Source organism: Mytilus trossulus, chromosome 10 (assembly GCF_036588685.1).
Source record: "Mytilus trossulus isolate FHL-02 chromosome 10, PNRI_Mtr1.1.1.hap1, whole genome shotgun sequence".
In the NCBI taxonomy this organism is placed as follows: Eukaryota; Metazoa; Mollusca; class Bivalvia; order Mytilida; family Mytilidae; genus Mytilus; species Mytilus trossulus.
In genome coordinates, this window is record NC_086382.1 from 59,665,742 (window position 1) to 59,671,737 (window position 5,996).

Consider the following 5,996-nt stretch of genomic DNA (forward strand, 5'->3'; position numbering starts at 1 on the left):
AAGTTCAAACAAAATTTCTAGTATAGAAGATGGTGCGTTTTCTGGTCTTCCGTCTTTGCGTATACTGTAAGTACCTTATCGCTTTGTGCAAATATTGATATAAACATATTATAAGTGCGAACCTATTCGATTGACAAATAGATTAATGAGAGACATTTATCATTCCAAATAGTTATTGTACGTATGTGATAGCATATTATGTTGGTACAGCCAATGCTATTATTTTATTTTGCGTAATATAGAAAGAAGAAAATTGTCAATAAGACAAATCATCCAAGAGTTCTGGATTGGAATATGTAAGATGTAAAGCCTGAACGTATATATATGGTGGATCAATTATAAAACACATCGATAAATTCCACACAAAATGTTTATCGTTTAATTGCCGCATAAAGATAAATGTAATGATATCTAATATCTGATATATAAAAGGGGGTGTTTTATTCGAAAAGAAACCTTTAAGATAAGATTATTTCATAACCCTACCAACGTTTCAATGATGACAGGTTGTTTTCTTATAAAATATGAAAATATGAAGCAGATTTTATATCGTCGAAAAAAGGGCATAGTGGTTGTAGTACGATAATAAATACTATGTGCAGTAGGACGTGTGTACTCTCTCTCATTTTCTTATAATCTTACATATCATTGTACTATAACTTCCGTTGTGTGTTGAATAAGAACGAGAGAATGAAACAAACATTTGTTTATCTACTGTTTTATGCCTTTTTATGTTGTTATCTAAATGTTTCAGTGCTATAGACAATAATAATTTGACAACGGTATCCGGTAATATATTTGACAAAGTAACAGATCTTAGAAAATTGTGAGTACCATTGCCATTTTAAAGACCGCTTCTCTTGTAATCTTCATACATCAATTATCTACTGATGCAAATTTGACTTACAGAAAATAAAATCACCTCGTATAATCCAGTCGTCGTTTATAATAATATAACTTGATTTTTTTCAAAAGATACTTTTCAAATAAATAATTTGATTGTTAAGTTCACTCAAACTCATTTAATTTTGTTCTTTTGCATTCAATACTATGTTGTTCCGTATCTATCGTTTCTATCAGGTTCGACATTTTGTTGATTTTCGTAAGCTGTGTTCTTATTATTATTACATTGAAAGTCTGAAAAGAAACACATGTTAAGGTGAAGAAAGAAAATATATTTTGAGATATTCAATTAAAATACGTGTTGTAGGATTCTTCGTGGTAACCCATTGCTTTGCTGTACAATGATTGATTTTTTTGAATGGCTACCAAATCAAAAAAATATAACGTTCTATGACGGCACTTGTACTGATTTCAACTCAACCACTGACATCAACAGTTTTAATGTATCAAAGTGTCCAAGTAAGAATTTATTTATTTTATTTGAAGAGTAAATCAATTAGTAGTGGTGCCGGTAAAGAAGGACACACACTCGTCATTACAGTATAACTTTTATGTTTATTCAACTATACTATTGCATGTATTTACTTGATTATATCAATCAATCACTCATGTAAATGATTTAAGGATGTGTTTAAGTTGTGGAATTTGTATCAGATTTTTGGACTTCTTGTTTTTCCCAATTTTCGCAAGTTAAAATATTTTGCCCCGTAACACCCATTTCTCTTTTCATATATGACTTCAATAGCTCATACAAGGTCTTTTACTAAAATTAAAGGAGATTCTTTCGTTTTGAATTTGCAAAACACATCTTTCAATTCGTATACAAGTAGATTTTCGAAAAAACACAAATATGTATTATTCACATTTTTACGGAAGCGTATTAGGGACATAGAAAAAATCAAATTGGCAGTGAACTTTTTTTTCAAAGTCGAAATTTTGACTTTTCAAATCTCGAAATTTTGACTTAAACTTGAAATTTTGACTTTTCAAATTCCGAAATTTTGACTTAAACTTGAAATTTTGACTTTCTAAAATCTTGAAATTTCGACTTTTAAAAAAGTCGAAATTTTGCCTTTTTTCAAACTCGAAATTTCAAATTATAAAAAGTCAAAATTTCCACTTTAAACTCGAAATTTTGACTTTTTTAAAACTCGAAATGTCGACCTATCTTTAAACTCGAAATTTCGACTTATCTAAAACTCGAAATTTCAACTTATTTTAAACTCAAAATTTCGACTTTTTTAAAACTCGAAATTTCGACTTATGCTAAACTTGAAATTTCAACTTATTTTAAACTCAAAATTTCGACTTTTTTAAAACTCGAAATTTCGACTTATTTTAAACTCGAAATTTCAACTTATTTTAAACACAAAATTTCGACTTTTTTTTAAACTCGAAATTTCGACTTATCTTAAACTCGAAATTTCAACTTATTTTAATAAACACAAAATTTCAACTTTTTTTTTTAAATCGAAATTTCGACTTTGATCTCAAAATTTCGACTGTTGAAATCTCGAAATTTTTTACTTTTTCTAAGTACTCTTAAAACTTTGATGTTAGTATTCAAACAGTTATTACAATTTTAGAAGGAGTAGACATGGACGCAAATTATTAAAGTGTCATTTACTTATTTTGGCAATTTATATTCAGAAACTGGTTTTGTTCTTAAGATATGGATTAGCATTTAATATTAAAGAAACCATTCGTAAAGAACATGCATGTTGACAAAATTCCCCCCCCCGCATATTCCAGGTTTTAGTTTCCACGACACTGTCATAGGATCGTCAGACCTGAGGACATTTAGCATCACAGTTGCAAAGGCCTGTTTGGTATACCAATAGCAAGTCACTGACTTTGCCTTGTTTAAACAATGGTAAATCAAGTAGCCCAAAATGCCATGCATATTCAGAACGACCAATGAGCTGCCCCAGTTTTCCTGTTTTGGAAGTTTGCATTCTTATAACACAACTATTAACCCTTGTCTTCAGTTATTAGACTGTTGAATAAAAGTATGTCGTAATATAGGTGTGTCGGAATAGCGGGGTTACTTGATACACATATCTGAAGTCCAGACTTGAAATATGTATTTGAACGTGAAACATATTTTATTTATTCTTTGGCAAGAACAATATTTTCTATCTAAAATAACCTCTTTAAAATGTTTTAGTTTATTAAAATATGCTTATGAATCTTTTGTAGACAGTTGTCTCATTGGCAATCATACCACATCTTCTTTTTTATATTATGAAGTTTATGATGTAAATGACTCTCCGCCTCGTTGATATAAATGACTGTGAATGTGGTAATCGCAAACGTATAAATACTGAGGAAAAGTCGAAGTTTTAAGTTTTAAAAAAGTCGAAATTTTGAGTTTAAAACAAGTCGAAATTTTGAGTTTAAAAGAAGTCGAAATTTTGAGTTTAAAAGAAGTCGAAATTTCGAGTTTAGAAAAGGTCGAAATTTCGAGTTTAGAAAAAGTCGAAATTTCGAGTTTAAAAAAAAATCGAAATTTTGAGTTTAAAAGAAGTCGAAATTTTGAGTTTAAAAGAAGTCAAAATTTCGAGTTTAGAAAAAGTCGAAATTTCAAGTTTTAAAGAAGTCGAAATTTTGAGTTGAAAAGAAGTCAAAATTTCGAGTTTAGAAAAAGTCGAAATTTCAAGTTTTTAAAAAAAAGGTCGAAATTTCAAGATTTTAGAAAGTCAAAATTTCAAGATAAGAAAAGTTAAAATTTCGAGTTAAAGTCGAAATTTTGAGATTTGAAATGTCAAAATATCGACTTTGAAAAAAAAGTTCACTGCCAATTTTATTTTTTCTATGTCCCTAATACGCTTCCGTACATTTTTTATCTTTAAGTGAAACTAAAAAACACAAATCTACACCATAATTTGTCTTGTTTGACGAATGAAGTACCATACAACCTGAAATTGGTTATATTTGTTTCAACATTTAGAAGAAATAAAATTGCTATTACGAGAAAGAGAAAAAGTTGTTCTTTGAACTATATTCTAAAACTGATTATAAAATGGTATAACGTTACATTATTATATGTTCATCTGTATTATATGAATAAAACTTTTTTTGGCATTACCCATAACACGTTTGCATCATCTGCGTTAAAAAAAACTATTTAAGGATTACAATTCAAAGAACCGACATTTAAAACTTTTCTTTATACGAAAACATGCCTTAGGAAAACGAAGATAATCAGCTTTAAAATTGTTATGATTTTATGATATTAATTTTGTTATTAGTGATGGAAATGTTAAAAATACTTTAAAAACATGTTTATATTTGAAAGTTGATGGTGGGTGGAGCTCTTGGGTTAACTCAACATGTTCCGTCACATGTGGAAATGGTATTTTATCCAGAAAACGAACTTGTGACAGCCCAATACCTTCCGTCGGTGGAAAAAATTGTGAAGGGTCTAATGAAGAATCAGTAGAATGCAGCTTAACTAATTGTCAAGGTATATGTAAAATACGGGTTTTGTAAATACGGGTTTAATATGGCACTATTTTTTTGTATATCAATCTATCAAGTTTTAGGATCATGTTAAGGGTTATTTGTTTGTTAACTGAATATAAAATTTGGATAGTTATACAAATGTAAAAAAGGAGATGATGTACGATTATCTCTGTGAACCATTAACCAAAGACCAAATTATGTGGATGGAAAAATCTTAAGGTCAGCGTACGGTTTTTAACAATGAGAAATACTGACACTGTATTGTAAATTTTGAACATGACAGCATCCAACCTTCAATCAAGAGAAATACTAAAACTGAATATCTAATTCATTTCGGGACAACAGATATATGATCCGAACCAATGCAAACATTCATATTGCATTATTTGTCCAGGATGTGACAAAAGTTGAAACAAGAAAAAGATGGAAACAAAAAGCAATTTAAAAATGTGTCCTTGTTAAACATGTTTTAGAATGCTCAGCTGTCTGTCAAACCTTTCAAAGTTCTGTTCCAATATATACTGCAATTAAAAAAAATATCACATGATTTATTGGCGGCATAATACATGAATGTTTTGTTATACATTAATATAAAATTCATTTTGTCAACGTTTACCTGATGATAACAATTAATTCTTATCATGTAATTTTTATGTAGCTATTAGAATTAATTAGATTAAGCCAGTAACTGGCATTGCATGTTTATTATTGTATTTACAGAATTATGTAAGGAATCTGGAAAGAAATCAGGTAAATAATATTGAGATTGATAAATTTATTTTCACGCTGCGCATAAATCTTATTTTTTACCCTTTTATGAAATGAAGCGCTGTTATAATTGTATCCAGCGATTCTATTTATCATCTCTAACAAAGTTAAAAAGATTTGTCGAGATATAATTACACGACTTTGGGGTCACATTCACATCTAACTTTTCACTAATGTTTTTCAAAATCTCTGTTGTGTTTATAACAATGTTTGAATTCACATTCAATTTATGTATTTGAAAATTGTATAATATTATTATCATATAGTCCATTGAACAACTCGACATGATAGAGAATTAATTCTATTTGTATGACTAATATAACATATGGACATATGTGTATGTATATGTTTAGATAGCCATGTATCTCTGCTATATATATTAGTTCTGAAACAAAGTGTCAGTTTTTGCTACATTTCAGTTATCCTGAAACTAACACTGTACTAAGGTTTTTTTTAAAACGAATTTTGATAATGAGATTTTTAACATGTCTGAATTCTATTTGCCATGTTCACATATATTCAAATTATTTCTTCACTTAATTTCTTAATTTAGGTTTGATAAACTCTAATTATAGCTTTGGTAAGCATGTTGGATAATATCAAAATCAAATATATAAAAATCCCATTTTCAAATTGACATTTGCATAAAACAATGAAAGTTATATGTTTGATAATCTTTTTTGTATTGTAGAATCAAAGAGATTGAAAGCAAGAAAATGGAAAAGATATTTGTATAGACAACTGAATAGAAGAGGAGCTACACGCAATCACTAACGTGTACTTTTTGCCTTGTTACTAAGGGAAGATGCAGGACAATGGAACTACTGTTTCTCAAATGAATTAAGAGGGATTTTGTCTAA

General features: G+C 28.8%; 2 long non-coding RNA genes across 2 annotated transcripts; both read left to right on the forward strand.

Moving 5' to 3' along the window:
* Positions 1-1,356, forward strand: LOC134686432 (uncharacterized). Its single transcript, XR_010101610.1, has 3 exons — positions 1-66; positions 755-826; positions 1,211-1,356. It is a non-coding gene; the product is annotated as an uncharacterized LOC134686432 (long non-coding RNA).
* A 2,851-nt stretch (positions 1,357-4,207) lies between these two features.
* LOC134686433 (uncharacterized) lies at positions 4,208-5,996 on the forward strand. The gene is made up of 3 exons (XR_010101611.1): positions 4,208-4,369; positions 5,089-5,118; positions 5,828-5,996. It is a non-coding gene; the product is annotated as an uncharacterized LOC134686433 (long non-coding RNA).